We start from the raw sequence: 20,677 nt of genomic DNA on the forward strand, positions 1-20,677 counted from the left end.
AATCAATAAAATTAGACGTGAAAAGGAAATGTAACAACAGACACCACAGAAATAACAAGAGTCATTATAAATTTCTACAAAGAGTTGTATGCCTGCAATCAGGGAAATCTGTCAGAAATGGATAGATTCCTGGACATATATGACCAATAAAAATTGAAGCAAGAAACATAGAAAACCAAAAATGACCCATAACAAAGTCAGAAATAGAATCAGTAATAAAGGCCCTCCCAACAGAGAAAAGCCCAGGACAAGAGAGATTCACTGCTGAATTCTATCAGACATTTACAGAAGAAATAACTCCAATTTTTCTCAAGCTATTCAAAACAATTGAAAGAGAGGGAACCCTCCCAAATTCTTTCTACAAAGCCAGCATCACTTAATTCCTAAACCTGAAAAAGATGTAGCAGAGAAAGAGAATTACACGCCAATTTCTCTAAAGAACATGCAAAAAATACTCAACAAAATTCAAGCCAAAATAATCCAACAACAAATTAGAAAGTCATCCAACCCGACCAAGTGGGATTTATCCTTTTATGCAGGGATGGTTCAACATTCACAAATCAATGTGATACACCACATTAACAAACTGCAGAAGAAAAAATCATATATTATCTCAATAGATGCAGAGAATGCATTTGATAAATTACAAAACCATTTCATGATGAAAACTCTAACCAAATTGTGTATAGAAGGAACATTCCTCAACACAATTAAGGCAATTTATGAAAAATCCATGGCCAGCAACCTATTAAATGGGGAATAGTTGGAAGCATTTGCACTGAGATCCAGTTCCAGACAGGGATGCCAAATCTCACCATTGCTATTCAATGTAGCACTAGAAGTTCTAGCCAAGCCATTAGTCAAGAAAAAGAAATTGAAAGGGGTACAAAAAGGGAAGAAAAATGTCAAACTATCCATCTTTGCAGATAACGTGACTCTTTATTTAAGGGATCCAAAGAACTCCACTAAGAGACTATTGGAACCCATAGACAAATATGAAAAAGTAGCAGGATATAAAATCAATACATAAAAATCAACAGCCTTTGTATACAGACACTGCCAGAACTGAGAAATAACTTCTAAGGTCAATGCCATTCACAACAGCTACCAGAAAAAGCCAAATACCTTGGAAAAAACTTAACCAAGGTTGTCAAGCATTTCTATAATGAGAATTACAAAATCTTAAAGAACTAGAATAGGATACCAAAAAAAAAATGGAAAAATATTCCATGCTCACTGATTGGAAGAATCAATATCATCAAAATGTCCATTCTTCCAAAAGCAATTTGCAGATTCAATGTGATACCAATGAAAATATCAAACACATTCTTATCAGACCTAGAAAAATGATGCTGATATTCATGTAGAAACATATATTGAGGCGCAGGAAACCTCAAATAGATAAACGAGTCTTATACAACCAAAACAGAGCTGGAGGCATCAGAATACCAGATTTCAAGACATACTACAGGGCAATTATAATCAAAACAGCATGCTACTGTACAGAAACAGATGGATAGGCAATAGAACAGAATAGGAACACCAGAAAACAATCCAAATATTTACAACCGATTTATATTTGATCAAGGAGCTAAAATCAATTCCTGGAGCAAGGAGAGTCTTTTAAACAAATATTGTTGGGAAAACAGGATTTCCACATGCAGAAGTATGAAGCAAGATACCTATGTGACACCTTACACAAAAATCCACTCAACATGGATTAAAGATCTAAATCTATGACCCAACACCATAAAATTATTACAGAACATTGGAGAAAGTCTGCAAGATATAGGCACAGGCAAGACTTCTTGGAAAAATCTCCAGTGGCATAGGCAGTCAAAGCCAAAATTAACAACAGGGATTCCATCAAATTGAAAAGTTTCGGTACTGCAAACAAAAAAAAAATAGTCAGCAAAGTGAAGAGGCAACTGAAATAATGGGAGAAAATCTTTGCAAATTATGCAACTGATAAAGGAGCAATAACCAAAATCTGGCAGGTGCCACAGCTCACTTGGCTACTTTTCTGCCTGTGGAGATGGCACCCTGGGTTATAGTCCCAGTTGGGGTGCCAGGTACTGTCCCAGTTGCTCCTCTTCCAGTCCAGCTCCCTGCTGTGGCCTGGGAAGGCAGTGAAGGATGTCCAAGTGGTTGGGCCATGCACCCACATGGGGGACCAGGAGGAAGCATCTGGCTCCTTGCTTTGGATCAGCACAGTGCACCAGTGTAGCAGCCATTTGGGGGGTGAACCGACGGAAAAGGAAGACTTTTCTCTCTGTCTCTCTCTCTCTCTCACTGTCTAACTCTGCCTGTAAAAAAAAATAACCAGAATCTACAAAGAGATCAAGAAACTTCATAACAGCAAACAAACAACCCACTTAAGAGATGGGCCAAGAGCCTTAATAGACATTTTTCAAGAGGAAATCCAAATGGCCAACAGACACATGAAAAAATGTTCAGGATCACTAGCCATCAGGGAAATGCAAATCAAAACCACAATGAGGTTTCACCTCACTCCAGTTAGAATGGCTTTCATACAGAAATCAACTAACAACAGATGATGGTGAGGATGTGGGGGCAAAGGCACAATGACCCACTGTTGGTGGAAATGCAGACTGGTAAAGCCACTATGGATACAGTTTGGAGATACCTCAGAAATCTGAATGTATCCCTACCACATGACCCAGCAATTCCATTCTTTGGAGTTTACCCAAGGAGTATTAAATTGGCAAATAAAAGAGCTGTCTACACCTCAATGTTTATTGCAGCACAATTCAGAATGGCTAAGACATGGAATCAACCTAAATGCCCATCCACAGAAGACTGGATAAAGAAATTAAGTGATATGTATTCTACAGAATACTACACAGTGGTAAAAGAAATGAAATCTGGTCATTTGCAACAAAATGGAGGAATCTGGAAAACATCATACTGAGTGAAATAAGCCAGTTCCAAAGGGACAAATATCATATGTTCTCCCTGATATGTGACAACTGAGCATCTAAAAGCAAAACTGTAGAAGTGAAACTGACACTATGAGAAGCGATGACTTGATCAGCCTTTGTGATGACTGTCAAGGAACAGCTTACTATTTTATTCATTTTAGTATTTTCTTTTTCTACTTAATACCATTGGTTGAGCTTTTTACTTAACACAGAATTATTCTTAGGTGTTTAAATCAAATTGAAATAAAAAATAAGAGTTGGGATAAGAGATGGAGGGGATATACAGTTTGGCACATGCTCCCAGGTATTTACCCCTAAGGGTAAAGCTTAAAACTTGCCATGGGACTCGAAATACTAAAAATTGGCATGTACCAATGCCACCTTACTAATTAATTAAAGTGATCAGTTTAAGTCCATAACTGATCATAAAGAGGATTAAGTGTCAAGGGAGCACACAAATAAGACAAGTGTCTGCTAATAATTGCAGAATTAAAAAGGAGAGTACAATCCAGGATGGGAAGCAGGTCACAGAGCAGACTCTTAGAATGACAAATGCCGTAAACAGAACTCTGGCCTCAGAATCACACCTTAAGGCATTTAGATCTGGCTACAAAGCACATGAGAGTAGTTCAGGCATGGAAACACAGGACATTGTGGCAAAAATGACCTTAAAGAAAGACCTCTGTGAGTGAGATTCCAGCAGAAAGAAGCGGACATTAAAGAATGAGGTACCTTTCTCTGAAGGGAGGAGAGAACTTCCAGTTTGATTATGACCTTGTATAAACAATGTTGGACTTTGTGAACTCAAGAGGCTTCCATAGCCTTGGCAGCTCATGAAAAGAGCCTCAGATGATTACTGACATCATAAATAAAGTCTGAACTGTTAAATCATCAACAGGAGTCACTGTGCACTTGCTCCCTATATTGGGACCTGTGTACTTAATGGTGTTTACTATGAGAATTAACACTATAACTAGTTCTCAAACCATGCTTTATACTTTGTCTTTCTGTGTGGCTGCAACCTGTTGAAATCTGTACTTAGTATAGAGTTGATCTTCTGTATATAAAGATATTTAAAATGAATCTTAAAGAAGAATGGGATAGGAGAAGGAGTAGGAGATGGGATGGTTTTTGGGTGGAAGGGTGGTTATAGAGCAAAGAGTCACTATAATCCAAAAGTTGTACTTTTGAAATTTATATTTATTAAATAAAAATTTTCTATAATTATAATATATCTGAATAGAGCAATACTGACTAAGAACACTAAATCAGGAATAATGTGTTCAAATGAAAGTTCAGCAACAAATATCTTCATTCATAAAATGTACAAAATTAAAAAAAATAACACCAATCTTTTGAAAAGTTAGAGAGGTAACATTTCCAAACTCATCATATGATGCCAGCTGGTAAAGCCGTTATGAAAGTCTGTTTGGAGATTCCTCAGAAAACTGAATTTAACCCTACCATAAAACCCAGCCATTCCATTCCTTGGAATGTACCCAAAGGAAATTAAGTTGGCAAATAAAAGAGCTGTCTATATCTTAATGTGTATTGAAGCTCAATTCACAATAGCTAAGACCTGGAATTAACCTAAATGCCCATCAACAAAAGACTGGATAAAGAAATTATGGGATATGCACTCTATAGAATACTATACAGCAGTAAAAAATGAAATCTGTCCATTTGCAACAAAATGGAGGAATCTGGAATACATCATGCTGAGTGAAATAAGCCAGTCCCAAAGGGACAAATATCATATGTTCTTGATCGGTGACAACTGACTGAGCACCTAAGAGGAAATTAAATATACACTATGAGAAAAAATGACTTGATCACCCTGTGTCCTGACTGTTGAATAACAACTTACTATTTTGTTCCCTTTAGTATTTTTTGTTCTACTTAATGCCATTGGTTGAACTCGTTAATTAACATGCAATTATTCTTAGGTGTTTAAATTTAACTGAAAAGTGATCTCTGTTAAATATAAGAGTGGAAAGAAGAGAGGGGGGAGATGTACAGTATGGCCCATGCTCATCAGACATACCCCTAGTGGTAGAGTTAGAAACATGCCAGGGGATTCCAATTCAATCCCATTAAGGTGGCATGTACCAATGCCAGCTCACTAGTCAAAGTTATCAGATTCAATTCATAATTGAGCATAATGATAGGATTGAGAGTCAAAGGGATCACCTAAACAAGACTAGTATCTGCTAATATTAACTGATAGAATTAAAAAGGAGAGAAGAACCCAAGATGGGGAAGTGACTCATAGAATGGCAGATGTCCTAAACAGCACCCTGGCCTCAGAATCAGCCCTTAAGGTTTTAGATATGGCTAAAAAGCCCATGAGAGTATTTCAGGCATGGAAAGCCAAGACATTCTGGTGAAAAGAAGACCTAAATGAAAGATCTCTGTGAGTGAGGTCCCAGTGAAAAGAACGGGCCATCAAAGAAGGAGGTACCTTTCTCTGAAGGGAGGAGAGAACTTCCACTTTCACTATGGCCTTGTTTAAATAAGATCAGAGGTGGTGAACTCAAGAGGCTTCCATAGCCTTGACAGCTCATGACAAGAGCCTCGGGTGATTACTGACGTCATAAATTAGATTGTCAATTGTTAAGTCAACAACAGGAGTCACTGTGCACTTACTCCACATGTAGGATCTCTGTCCTTAATGTGTTGTACTATGTGAATTAATGGTAAAACTACTACTAAAACAGTACTCTATTCTTTGTGTTTCTGTGTATGTGCAAACTGTTGAAATCTTTCCTCAGTATATACTAAGTTGATCTTCTGGATATAAAATCATTGAAAACAACTCTTTTTTTGTTTTTTTTTTAACTTTTATTTAATGAATATAAATCTCCAAAGTACAGCTTATGGATTGCAATGGCTTCCCCCCATAGCGTCCCTCCCACCCGCAACCCTCCCTTTTCCCACTATGAATCTTGATGTGAATGGGATGGGAGACGGAGTGGGAGATTGGATGGCTGTGGGTGGGAGGGAGGTTATGGGGGGGATAGCCGCTATAATCCAAAAGTTGTACTTTGGACATTTATATTTATGATATAAAAGTTAAAAAATAAATAAATAAACTTAAGTTTAATTAAGGGAATTATAAAAAGTTTTCTATAATAATAATAACATCTCTGAATAGAGCAATCCTGAGAAAGAACATTAAATGAGGAATAATGTGTTCAACCGAAAGATCAGCACAAAGGTCTTCATTGCTAAAATCTAAAAATTAAAAAAAACACCAATTTTTTGTAAAGTATTATACAAATTGTTAGGGAGGTAACTTTTCCAAACTCATTATATGAGGCCAGTTTTTCCTAAAGTGACCTGATAGATGCAAGATCTCAGTGTATCTCTGATTCTCTTTTTTCAAATAAAAACTTACAAAGCAGAGTCCCTGCTGAATATAATGCAACACTGTCATCCTAATAGAATTTATATTAGAATATAGGTGCAAAATTTGATAGTAATTCAATCCAGTTTGGAATCCCCCCCAAAAAAATGGTCAGATATCATAATCAAGTCAGATGTAATATAGGGACAGGGAAAATGTGAATGTAATTCATAATTACAATAATTCACATCAATCAAAAACAAACATCAGTATAATAAACTAGAAGCAGAAAACATTTTATACAAAATTATACACTCACTTATGAGAAGTAAATTGAGCAGAACACTTATAGATTGCATATACTTCAATTACAAAACCCTTGCACTTGAGAAACCTGAGCCAGATTCTATTGAATGCCAACAAAATGAAAGCATTTACCCTATAATTGGAACCATAAAATGATGCACATTTTTTTACTTTTATATTCAATACTGCAATGTAAGGTCTAGGCAAAACAAAAAGAAAAGGGAAGGAAATAAAAGACACAGATATAGAAAAGAAGAAATTGAAATTATTTATTTTTCCAGATGATTTTATTCTATTTATATGGAAATGCAACGAGTTCAACAACAGGCCACCTGAACTGGTAAATGACTGGTAGATTTGTAGGATACAAAGTAAGCACAAAAATCAGAATAAGTTTTATATACCTATACTATTGTGAACCCACTGAGAAAATAAATTAAAGAAGAAATTAAATTCACAAAAAGAAATAAATACCCTGGATAAATTTGACTTGTGATGTAAAATGCCTCTACAGCAACAATCCTAAAGCCATGATAAAGAATCTGAGATCAAAAAGACCACTCATATTCACAGATTGAAATACTTTCTAGTATTTCCATATTATCCAAGTTAATTTACAGATACAATATGCTTTCCATCAAAATCAATGGAATTCATCATGTATCTAGAAAAATAAACCTAAACCTCATATCTTCACATATATTAAAAAAAGTTCCACATAGAAAAGTAACTCTTGAGAAACAGAACACGTCTGGGGTCACAACAAATGAGTTCAATACATACCATAGATGTATGGTAAATCCTGGCATAAAAACTGATGAATAGACCAGTGTAAGAGGATAGAGGCTCCCAAAAAGAAATACAGATACATACAGACAATGGATCTTTTACAAAGCTAACCAAAATACACTGGGAATGGTATAGTCTATTCAGTAAATTGTCCAGAGGCAACAGGATATCCATATGGACATGACTAAACCCAGATGACCACCCCTCTTTTCCTATACAAAGTCAACTGAAAGTGAGTCGTGGATGCAAATGTAAGAACTGAAACTTACAAAATATAGAGAAACTATAGACGTTGACATAAGCAATGGCTTCTTGATAAGATACCCTAAGAACAGGCAATAAAAAACTAATAGAGAAACCTTATATCAAACTAAGAAGATAATTCACAACAAAGAAGACAACCATCAGAGTGAGGATAAAACCCCTCTTAACTCCTATAAAACCAGCACCACTTTAATTCTAAAACCAGGTATATGTACAAAGCAAACTAAGACCAATGTATTTGATAAATACAGATGCAAAAAATCCTCAAAATACTTGCTAATCAAACATAACAACACATTAGAAATATAATTCACCCAGACCAAGTGGGAATGCGCTAGATAAAATATGTCCTTGATATAAACCTTAAACTGGGAATAGAAGGAATATTCATGAACACATTCAAGGTAGTTTAGGACAAACACAGAGCCACCATCAAATTGTGTGGGTAAATTGGAAGCATTTCCACTAAGATCTACAAGGATGCTCACCCCCATAATTGCTATTCAATAATTCAATATAGTTCTAGAAGGCTTACTGAGAGCCACCAGCAAGCAAAATCCAAGCAAAGGGATACAAACTGGAAAGCTTGAAGTCAAATTATTACTGTTGATAGAAGATATGATTTTATATATCGGGAAGCCAAAAGACTCCACCAGGAGACTATTGGAACTCAAGAGAGTTTGGTAAATTTGCAAGATAAAATCAATACACAAAATGCAATAGCATTTGTATAAAAAGACAATGCTATGGCTGAGAAAGGACATGCAAGATCAGTTCAATTCACAATAGCCAAACAAATTGGACTAAATTTAAATAAAGAGGTCAAATATCTCTACAATGATAATTACAAAACATTTTTAAAATAAATAGGGGAACATAAAAATGAAATATCTGTCATGTTCATGGATTAGAAGAATTAATAGAATCAAAATGTCCATACTACTGAAAGCAATTGACATGTTCAATATGATCCCAAACAAAATAGTAATGGCCTTCTTCTGAAAAAATGATAGAAAAAAATGATGCTAAAATTCATATGGAAGCCCTAGAGTTCCTGAATAGCTAGAGCAAACTTAAAGAACAAAACAAAGCCAGAGGCATCGCAATATCAGATTTCATGACAACTACAGGTCAGTTATTATCAAAAAAAAACCTAATACTGGCACAAAAATAGACATGTAGACCAATGGACTGGAGTAGAAATTCCAGAAGTTAATACACTCATGTACAACCTACCGATCTTTGACAAAGGAACCAAAATCAATGCCTGAAAAAAAGGTAGTCTTCAACAAATGTTACTGGAAAACTTGGATTCTGCATGTAGAAATATGAAACAAGACCACCACCTTAACAATTTATACAGAAATGAACTATAGATGGATCAATGATATAAAACCTGATAACATCAAATTACTAGATGAAAATATTGGGAAACTCAGCAAGACATTGGCATACACATGGAATTCTAGTTAAATACCCCAGAATGATAGTCAATCAAAGCAAAAAACAAACAAACAAACAAACAAACAAACAGGATTGCATTAAGCTAAGATGCTTATGCACTGCAAAGGAATTGCTCAACATATTGTAGAGGCATCCAAGAGAACAGGAGAAAGCATTTGCAAATCTTGCAATGGTTAAAGTTCTAATACCCAGAATCTACAAAGAGTTCAAGTAATCCAGAACAACAAAAACAACAAAAATCCTGTAAAGCAATGGGCAAAGGACAAAACAGACATTTTTGAAGGATGACATTCAAATGGTCAACAGAAACGTTTAAAAATGCTCAGGATCATTAGCCATCAGGAAATGCAAATCACATGCAGAAATCTACCAACAACAGATGCTGGCGAGGATGTGGGGAAAAAGGGACACTAACCCACTGTTGGTTGGAATGCAAATTGGTCAAGCCACTATGGAAGTCAGTCTGGAGATTCCTCAGAAACCTGAAGATAACCCTACCGTTCGACCCAGCCATCCCACTCCTTGGAATTTACCCAAAGGAATTTAAATTGGCAAACAAAAAAGCGGTCTGCACCCTAATGTTTATTGCAGCTCAATTCACAATAGCTAAGACCTGGAACCAACCTAAATGCCCATCAACGATAGACTGGATAAAGAAATTATGGGATATGTACTCTTTAGAATACTATACTGCAGTAAGAAACAACGAAATCCAGTCATTTGCAACAAAATGGAGGAATCTGGAACACATCATGCTGAGTGAAATAAGCCAGTCCCAAAGGGACAAATACCATATGTTCTCCCTGATCGGTGACGACTGACTGAACACCAAGAGGGAAACCTGTTGGAGTGAGGTGGACACTATGGGAAATGGTGGCTTGATCAGCATAGCCCTGACTGTTAATGAACAACTTAATACATTATCGCTCTTAGTAGTTTTTTTATCTGTTCTACTTAATATGACTGGTTTAGATCTGTAATTGATGCACAGTTATTCTTAAGTGTTGAAAATTAACTGAAATGTGATCCCTGTTGAACATGGTGGTGGGAATGGGAGAGGGAAGAGATATATAATTTGGGACATGCTCAGGCTGACTTGCCCCAAGTGGTGGAGTTGGAAGCATACCAGGGGATTCCAATTCAATCCCATCGAGGTGGCATGTACCAATGCCATCTCACTGTTCCAGGTGATCAGTTCAGTTCACAGTTGGTCATGGTGGAGGGACTGGGAGTCAAAGGGAGCACATAGACAAGTCTAGTACCTGCTAACACTAACCGATGGAGTAAACAAAGGGGAGAGTGATCCAACATGGGAAGTGAGATACTCAGCAGACTCATAGAATGGCAGATGTCCTAAATAGCACTCTGGCCTCAGAATCAGCCCTAAAGGCATTCGGAGCTGGCTGAAAAGCTCATGAGAGTATTTCAGGCATGGAAAGCAAAGACACTCTGGCAAAAGATCTCTGCGAGTGAGATCCCAGTGGAAAGAACAGGTCATCAAAGAAGGAGGTACCTTTCTCTGAAGGGAGGAGAGAACCTCCACTTTGACTATGACCTTGTCTAAACAAGATAAGAGTCGGAGAACTCAGAGGGCATCCATAGCCTTGGAAACTCATGACTGGAGCATACGGAGATTACTGATGCCATAGACAGGAGTGTCAATTGGTAAAGTCAACAACAGGAGTCACTGTGCACTTACTCCTCATGTAGGATCTCTATCCTTAATGTGCTGTACATTGAGATTTAATGCTATAACGAGTACTCAAACAATATATTTCACTTTGTGTTTCTATGGGGGTGCAAACTGTTGAAATCCTTACTTAATGCATACTAAACTGATCCTCTGTAAAAAAAAAAAAAAAAAAAAAAAAAAAAAGAAATTATCAATTCCCAACTTGACTCTCACTGGGATTAAACATGACAATAGGTCTGATCTGATTTCATCATCATTTAAAAAAAATCATCTATTATTTTTCACTTTATGTTTCTGTGTGGGAGCAAACTGTTGAAATCCATACTTGATGTATACTAAGCTGATCTTCTGTATATTAAGATAATCAAAAATGAATCTTGATGTGAATGGAAGGGGAGAGGGAGTGGGAAAGGGGAGGGTTGTGGGTGGGAGGGACGGTATTGGGGGGAAGCCATTGTAATCCATAAGTCGTACTTTGGAAATTTATATGCATTAAATAAAAGTTAAAAAAAAGGAAATGCAAATCAAAAGGATGATGAGGGTGAAACCTCACCCCAATTAGAATGGCTATCTTTCAAAAATTATAAAACAATAAATGTTAGCAAATATATGGGTGATAAAATACTATAATCCACTGCTGGTTAAATTGTAAAAGAGTACAACCATTATGGAACACAGTCTGGTAATTTTTCAGTAATCTGAAAATTGTTCTACCGTATACACAGCCATCCCACTCCTAAAAATTTACCCAGATGGAATGAAATCAGCATAAGGAAGACTTGTCTGCACCTGATGTTTATTGCAGATCAATAGCTAAGATCTGACATCAACCTAGAGATTCATCAACTGAATAATGGTTAAAGAAAATGTGGTATATATACACTATGCAAAACTACTCAGCTATATGAATTAATAAGATCTTGTCTTTTACAACAAAGTATATGCATATGGAAGCCATTATTCTCAGTCAAATAAACCAGCACAAAATCAACAAATAAACAAAGCACAAATAAGCAAAGCACAAAAATGCAATGTTGAGTTTTGGTTATTGCTTACAATCCTTGTCTATACTCTTGATAAACAGTGATTTTCCTACTTGTTCCATTCAATTCTTTATTTGGTGCAGAGTTCAGCTTGTGATTATAAAATAAATTGAAATTATGCAATTATAGATATAAAAAGAAAAAAATAAGAGAGGAAGGAGGACAGAGGGTCGGAGCATGGGCAAGAGGGAGGTTAGGGTGGGAAATATTATGCTCTTAAGTCTGTGTATATGAAATACATGAAATTTGTTCACCTTCTATGAATAAAATTATTTTAATACCCCAGTAGACTGGGATAAAGTATTTGCCAATTCTGCATTTCATGAAGAACTGAAATTCAGAGTACGTATGAAACTGCTGAAATTATGCACAAATATATCTAAGAATTGGGAAAGGATCTGAACAGGCATTTCTGTAAAGAAGAAATACCCATGGTCAACAAAAATGGGAAAACATGCAATATAATTATTATATAGGAAAATGCAAATCAAAATACACTAGGTGTCACCTCACTAACAAATGCTAGCGGGGTATGAAGAAAACTTTAATAAGTTATTGGAGCCTGCACTGTTGTGTAGCAATTAAAGCCGCCACCTGCAGTACCAAAAATCCCATATGGGGACTTGAGTCCAAGTTGCTCCACTTCTGATCTAGCTCTCTTCTGTGGCCTGGGAAATCAGTGGAAGGTGGCCCAAGTCTTTAGGCCTCTGCTCCCACATGGTAGACCCAGGAGGAAGCTTCTGGTTCCTGGCTTTGTTTTGGCCCAGCTCTAGCCATTGCAGCCATTTGGGGAGTGAACCAGTGGATGGAAGATCTCTCTCTCTCTCTCTCTTTCTATCTGTAACTATGACTTTCAAATAAATAAATATTTTAAAATATAAGACAGTGATGAGAATGCAAGTTAGCCTGAGCATTATGAAGACTTAGTATGGCCATCCCTCAAAAAATGAGAAGGGATAAACCTCTCCAACCATTGTGTATGTATCAGAAGGAAATTCAATCTGCATGCAAAAGAGATTTCTGCTTTCTGTTTTGACTACAGCACTATTCATAGTAGTAAATATTTGGAACCAACCTAGGAATCTATCAATGTGTTACAGGTTTTCCAATCCTAATTCAGTGATTAAAAAGGATTGAAATATTATTTGCTTCAAAATTGGTGGAACTGGAGATCCTTAAGTGAAGTAAGACTGGCATAGGAAGAAATAAATCTCACATGTTCTCTGATATATGGGTTTCTAAAAAATGGTGGATATAAATATAAATGGTTTTAATTAGGATGGGAAGATTCATTACTGAAGATACTGGGTGGTAGGATAACAGATATAGAAACAGAGTTAGAAAGAACGAACCAGTTGCAGTGTTCCATAATATGGTGTTGTGACGTTAGTTCATGATAAGATACACTGTATAAGAAATTGGAATGGAGGGACTTGTAGGCCTTAAACACAAAATAAGCAAGGAAAATCCTCATTCTCTAGATTGATTAAATTATGTTGCGTGAGTACTCGAGTGTTGCACTGTATCCTGTAATAACATACAAGTAGTGTTAATCAAAGACTGAGCAAAATTTTAAAAATCAGAAATGTCTCTATATTCTATCAATGAACTATCTGCAATATGTGATTAACCAAACTGCATCATTTACAAATCATAAGAAAGCAATAAAGCAATAATCTCCAGTCCTGCTAAGGATTATTTCAATTATCTTAAAATTTAAAAATCAAGGTTGCCTTTCCCATTGAACTTTCTTCTGATCCCTTGCATGACTTTCTGATATTCTATGAATGCCATTGTTGCAAAGCTAAACTTGAACCTAAATGGAAGAATAGTTGTAAGGTTTTAATATGTATTTATTTACTTGAAAGGAGGAGGGACAGTAGTGGGTAGATCTTCCATCCACTTGTCAATGACTTGTCAATGTTTGCAAAACCTGGGACTGGTTCCAGTTTAATCTAGGAGCCAGGAACACCTTTTGTATCTCCAATGTAGGCAGAAGGTACATGAGTACTTAAGACATCATCAAATGCCCCTCAGATACATTGTAGCAAGAATCTAGATTGGAAGTGGGGAATGGCCAGGACCTGAATGAGGAAGATAAATATGAGATGAGGGCATCCCATGTCATGGCTTACCTCACTGCTCATGACCCCATCCCTTTATACTATTTCATTCATTCTTAATACTGTTGTCAAATTACAGGCATGATGTTCAAACTTGGATCCATGTATTTCAGTTTAAGAAAAAGGCTTAGGGTAACTGTTATGATTAATAAAACTGTATTCCACAATTGAGGACCCGGGTGCATTTCCTGATTCTGATCCTAACTCCAGCTTCCAATTAAAGCAGACCCTGGGAAGTCATTATGATGTCTCAGGACATGTGGTTTGTGCCACCCACATGGAAAACCTGAAGTGAGTTACCTGCTCTCAGGTTTAGATCTGACCCCTCCCTGGAAGATGGGAGCATTTGCGAAGTGAACTTGTGAATAGGAGCTCTTTCTTTCATTCATTGCCCCTTGTTTTCTATCAAGTAAATTAGAAAATAATTCATCAGACATAAAGAGCAACATAGTCCTGGAAGTCATCCAAGTAAAGAAAAGACTGAAAGCAAATGGAGGTATAGCAAAATATTTATATTCTTTATTCCAACGTAACCTAACAGATAATATTATCATTTTAATAAAAACTTAACAGTGAACAGTGTTGTTACAGTTTCTGATCATTAAAAATAATGACAGAAATTATATAAACGATAGGAGTATAGAGTTGAGAACATTCTTTTATAAGATATCGGAGCTTCCAAAGAAATAGTGTTCCAAACCAATTTTATGTGCTAAATACATTACATTTTTGTCAACTTAAGATACATATGTACAGATTTCAAACGTAAAATAGAATGAAGATATAAAATGATTAAATAGAAAATATGCAGAACCATGGTCCATTATAACACCATTACATTGAAGCCTGGAAAAGCAATATGCACTTCAGGTTAATCAGGATTTGTGTCAGAACATTTAAAAGGGTTACACAGTGAGATGAGCAGATCATTTTCTATGAGGATAGTACAGTGTTTCATATCAGTGTTCATAGATAGAGCATCAGAATATTTAAGAAAAATGCTTACAAAACTGCAAGGATTGCCCAGTGTTTATCAGAACAAATAAACACAATGGTATAAATACCCAACCAGGGGTAATTAATAGTTATCCATATGTCATTGTGCAGATACATCAGCTAACACTAGATGGAGAAAATAAAAAATAAGGTCACTTCAAGTGTTGAAAAGGCACAAAAATCAGTATATATGGAAGAAAAGATAGACAATCCATTTTAACTATCAATATTTCCTACAGAAGCACAGTCTATACACAATCTATAACATGACAGCATTTTGCCATAATGTAACAAAAAAAGGCCAAGAATTAGCAGATGAGGAACAAAAATCAAGAAAGATATTGTCACAAATACCAAACAAAGCTAGCAAAACTCATGGTTTAGAGAAACAGAAAGTAAGCAAACAAAAACATCAAAGAACCAGGACTTTCCTCTCAGGGGCAGAAGTAGAAGAGATTAGGAAAATACCTGAACTGACCAAGGCCCCTATATTTTCCTGAATATTAGTTCTATGGATGTTAACATTCTTATTCAAATTTAGCAGAAAACAAAGATGTCAACAATTGTCTTCCTTTCAGGTTTTATTACTGTATATTAGGGATCTATGCAAGAGTATGTATGTCTAACATGAAATCATGGCACATAATTTCTAAACTGGTGTACTAAGTGCAATTAAAAGGAAACAACCTCTTTATCCCACAGTATCAAGGGACACCAAACTCAGGTTCCCAGACTTTGGGGATCACTCTCAGGAGATGCAGACTAAGGGGATTCACTCTCAGGAACTAAGACAAACCTCAGCAGCCAGAACATTTAATTCTGAGAGTTCCACACTTTTTACTTTTCCCTCCCAACTGTTTGCATTGGCTCCCTCCTCCAAGGTCTTAATTCTCACCAGAAATCAAACACTTAAAATCAGTTTAAGTCTGTGACCTGTGCAGTCATTTTCGTGGTCACTAACACCAAATGTGTGTTGTTTGCTTAATATCAAACAACACATCTATAACACCTATGACTTACCAACAGTTCATTGCTGACATTATATAGAGTTAGTGGACATAACGGATTAAGACTTTAGCATAAACACATCCCAGGCATATACCAATGAAAAGCATGTATTTGATTTTCTGGCTCCAGTCAAAATTATGAAGTTATCCAGAGATCCCCTCTAAAGCTATCTTACTTGCATGAGCTTAGCTATGGCCTGAAATTTGTGTATTAGACAGGATCATAGCCACTCATATTACCCATGAAATATCTGAGTCTTAAAATCAAAGGTACAGGCATTGAGGAGAAAAGATTTTTTTTCTTTTACCAGTCACAAATGAACTCTCAAATTTATAAACCATTTTACACCCAGCAGAATCTGATATTCTGAGATATTCTCAAATGCTGCAAGCTATCATTTGACTAAACCAAATTTGGATGCATAATGAAACTACTGTGTGTTCAACAGTGTATTTGATTCTCAGTTCTCACACCAGTTAGCTTGAGGTTAGGGAGTGAAGAATGATTGGCCTTTACAAAGATATTACTCTCCACACAAGGGTGTGAAGGCATTTAATCCCAATTAGGAGAGATTAATCATTGGGAACAGGCGGGACCCTAATGAAGTGATTAGGCTAAATCAATTCATGTGATTATTGAGTGACTGCTTATTCCCAGGTGTGTGCTATAGAAACTACTTCATATTTGAACCTCCTGCAATTTCATTATTCGGTCATATGGTCTCTGTGCCACCCAAACCTCTGCCAACAAGATGACCATCAACAGATACTGCCCTCCGACCTTGGACCCAAACCATGGGACAAATACCATTTCTTTCTACATTACTGAGTCTGTACTATTCTGTTATTAGCATCAAACAAAACCTGACTCAGAACCTAGGAAGAGCTGTGCTGACAGGACTGAATTGTAAGCTAGTGACCTCGTTTCTCAACCAAAGGATATCAGATCACATGTGGAAGTTCATTTCTCCATGTGGATTCGGTAACCACCATCAATTTGGAAAGCTGTGCAGCCCCAGGGTTCACACAAACCCTTTTCCTTTAGACACAGGACAGGACACCAGGGTCCTGGCTACTGGCCCAGCTCACCTCCTGTGACCATAGAATGCTGGTTTCTGACACTCACCACTTTCCAGCTTCCAATGAGTCCCAGAATCCTTCTGAGGGCTCCTGAGTGTGGTGAGGGAAGTTCACAGAGCATCAATGGGTGAAACACCTGAGACCTCTCTCAGGAACAAACCCAGAAAGCCTAACATTGGAATGCCAGAAAAGAAGATGCTGTGTGGTTCAGCAGTGTTGCCTTTGAACACCTGATTTTAAAGTCTGTCCTCACAATGAGCATGCATAACATCAGAGAACACACAGCCAATCCAAACGCTCCTAGCATGAGGGCCGTAGCTTGGGGTTGTGGCAGGTGGGGGCAGAGAGGAAATAATTAAATGTAAATAATTAAATGTAAATAATTAAATGTAAATAATTCATGTGGAAGAGAAACACAAAAACATCACATAGTAACTGCAATTAAAAGATGAAAAGTTTTGAATAAAATTAAGCATCTAATCACAAAAATAAACTGTGAGTAAAGCAGTAAAAATAGTTATTACTTATTATAACTAAGATGGGCTGCAATGCACCTATAATATAGAGCATAATTGTCATAGAACCTGAAAGCTATTTCCCTCGGAACACAGCTGTACAAGCCGCTCTCCTTTTATTTTCTGTCTTCAACAATGTCCTAGATGTGCAGTTAGGAAATTTAAAAAACAGAAAACTTTATGTATAAGGATATGCTTTTAAGCAGCAAAACCATCAATAAAGGTTAATTAAACTATTATATACGGAGATAATCCCATAAAATTCAAAACAAATAAAAACTGACCAGAGAATTATGCAGGATTACTGTGTATAAGATCAATATATAAACCCAATGTGTTAGGACATGCCAGTAGGAACGAAACAGACAACAATATTAAATTACAGAATACAGAACTACAAGTGAACATCTGTAATAGAAACACGAGAAAGAGAGGTCAATCTATGTAATGTATTTTTTAGTATCTTAAAATATTCCTGGAGGCAATTTTTTTTAAAGTCAAATGACTTTAAAAAAGAGCCAAGAATATAAATAATATAAAGACCCTAATAAAGACCCAGAATATCGGAAAGATTCAGCATTCTGTTACACATGAGACCATTATTGAAAGTCCAAGGGTCACAAGATTTTGATAGGGTCCTGGAAAAAGGAGGGAGGGACAGTGCTCTGATGTCATGATCATCAGGGAGGTGAGAGCAGCCCCTGCTGTTGGGAGGATCAAGCTGCAAAGATGAGGCAGTTTCAGACCTGAGACCAAGCAGAGTTCCTCTCTGCCCCCACCTGCCACAACCCCAAGCTACGGCCCTCATGCTAGGAGCGTTTGGATTGGCTGTGTGTTCTCTGATGTTATGCATGCTCATTGTGAGGACAGACTTTAAAATCAGGTGTTCAAAGGCAACACTGCTGAACCACACAGCATCTTCTTTTCTGGCATTCCAATGTTAGGCTTTCTGGGTTTGTTCCTGAGAGAGGTCTCAGGTGTTTCACCCATTGATGCTCTGTGAACTTCCCTCACCACACTCAGGAGCCCTCAGAAGGATTCTGGGACTCATTGGAAGCTGGAAAGTGGTGAGTGTCAGAAACCAGCATTCTATGGTCACAGGAGGTGAGCTGGGCCAGTAGCCAGGACCCTGGTGTCCTGTCCTGTGTCTAAAGGAAAAGGGTTTGTGTGAACCCTGGGGCTGCACAGCTTTCCAAATTGATGGTGATTACAGAATCCACATGGAGAAATGAACTTCCGCATGTGATCTGATATCCTTTGGTTGAGAAACGAGGTCACTAGCTTACAATTCAGTCCTGCCAGCACAGCCCTTCATAGGTTCTGAGTCAGGTTTTGTTTGATGCTAATAACAGAATAGTACAGACTCAGTAATTTAGAAAGAAATGGTATTTGTCTCATGGTTTGGGTCCAAGGTCGGAGGGCAGTATCTGTTGATGGTCATCTTGTTGGCAGTGGTTTGGGTGGCACAGAGACCATATGACCAAATAATGAAATTGCAGGAGGTTCAAATATGAAGTAGTTTCTATAGCACACACCTGGGAATAAGCAGTCACTCAATAATCACATGAATTGATTTAACCTAATCGCTTCATTAGGGTCCCACCTGTTCCCAATGATTAATCTCTCCTAATAGGTATTAACTGCCTTCACACCCTTGTGTGGAGAGTAAAATCTTTGTAAAGGCCAATCATTCTTCACTCCCCAACCCCAAGCTAACTGGTGTGAGAACTGAAAATCAAATAAACTGTTGAACACACAGTAGTTTCATTATGCATCCAAATTTGGTTTAGTCAAATGATAGCTTGTAGCATTTGAGAATATCTCAGAATATCAGATTCTGCTGGCTATAAAATGGTTTATAAATTTGAGAGTTCATTTGTGACTGGTAAAAGAAAAAAATTTCTTTTCTCCTCAATTCCTGTACCTTTGATTTTAAGACTCAGATATTTCATGGGCAATATGAGTGGCTATGATTCTGTCTAATACACAAATTTCAGGCCATAGCTAAGCTCATGCAAATAAGATAGCTTTAGAGGGGATCTCTGGATAACTTCATAATTTTGACTGGAGCCAGAAAATCAAATACATGCTTTTCATTGGTATATGCCTGGGATGTGTTGACACTAAAATCTTAATCCATTATGTCTACTAACTCTATATAATGGCAGAATTGAACTGTTGGTGAGTCATAGGTGTTATAGATGTGTTGTTTGATATTAAGCAAACAACACACATTTGGTGTTAGTGATCATGAATATGACTGCACAGGTCACAGACTTAAACTGATTTTAAGTGTTTGATTTCTGGTGAGAATTAAGACCTTGGAGGAGGGAGCCAATGCAAACAGTTGGGAGGGAAAAGTAAAAAGTGTGGAACTCTCAGAATTAAATGTTCTGGCTGCTGAGGTTTGTCTTAGTTCCTGAGAGTGAATCCCCTTAGTCTGCATGTCCTGAGAGTGATCCCCAAAGTCTGGGAACCTGAGTTTGGTGTCCCTTGATACTGTGGGATAAATAGGTTGCTTCCTTTCAATTGCACTTAGTACACCAGTTTAGAAATTATGTGCCATGATTTCATGTTAGACATATATACTCTTGCATGGATCCCTAATATACAGTAATAAAACCTGAAAAGAAGACAATTGTTGACACCTTTGTTTTCTGCTAAATTTGAATAAGAATGTTAACATCCATAGAACTAAAATTCAGGAAAATATAGGGGCCTTGGTCAGTTCAGGTATTTTCCCAATCTCTTCTACTTCTGCCCCCAAGAGGAAAGTCCTGGTTCTTTGATGTTTTTGTTTGCTTACTTTCTGTTTCTCTAAACCATGAGTTTTGCTAGCTTTGTTGGGTATTTGTGACAATATCCTTCTTGATTTTTGTTGCTCATCTGCTAATTCTTGGCCTTTTTTATTACATCATGGCAAAATGCTGTCATGTTATAGATTGTGTATAGACTGTGCTTCTGTAGGAAATATTGATAGTTAAAATGGATTGTCTATCTTTTCTTCCATATATACTGATTTTTGTGCCTTTTCAACACTTGAAGTGACCTTATTTATTTATTTATTTATTTTCTCCATCTAGTGTTAGCTGATGTATCTGCACAATGA

The sequence above is a fragment of the Oryctolagus cuniculus genome, chromosome X, assembly GCF_964237555.1.
Source record: "Oryctolagus cuniculus chromosome X, mOryCun1.1, whole genome shotgun sequence".
Taxonomy (NCBI): Eukaryota; Metazoa; Chordata; class Mammalia; order Lagomorpha; family Leporidae; genus Oryctolagus; species Oryctolagus cuniculus.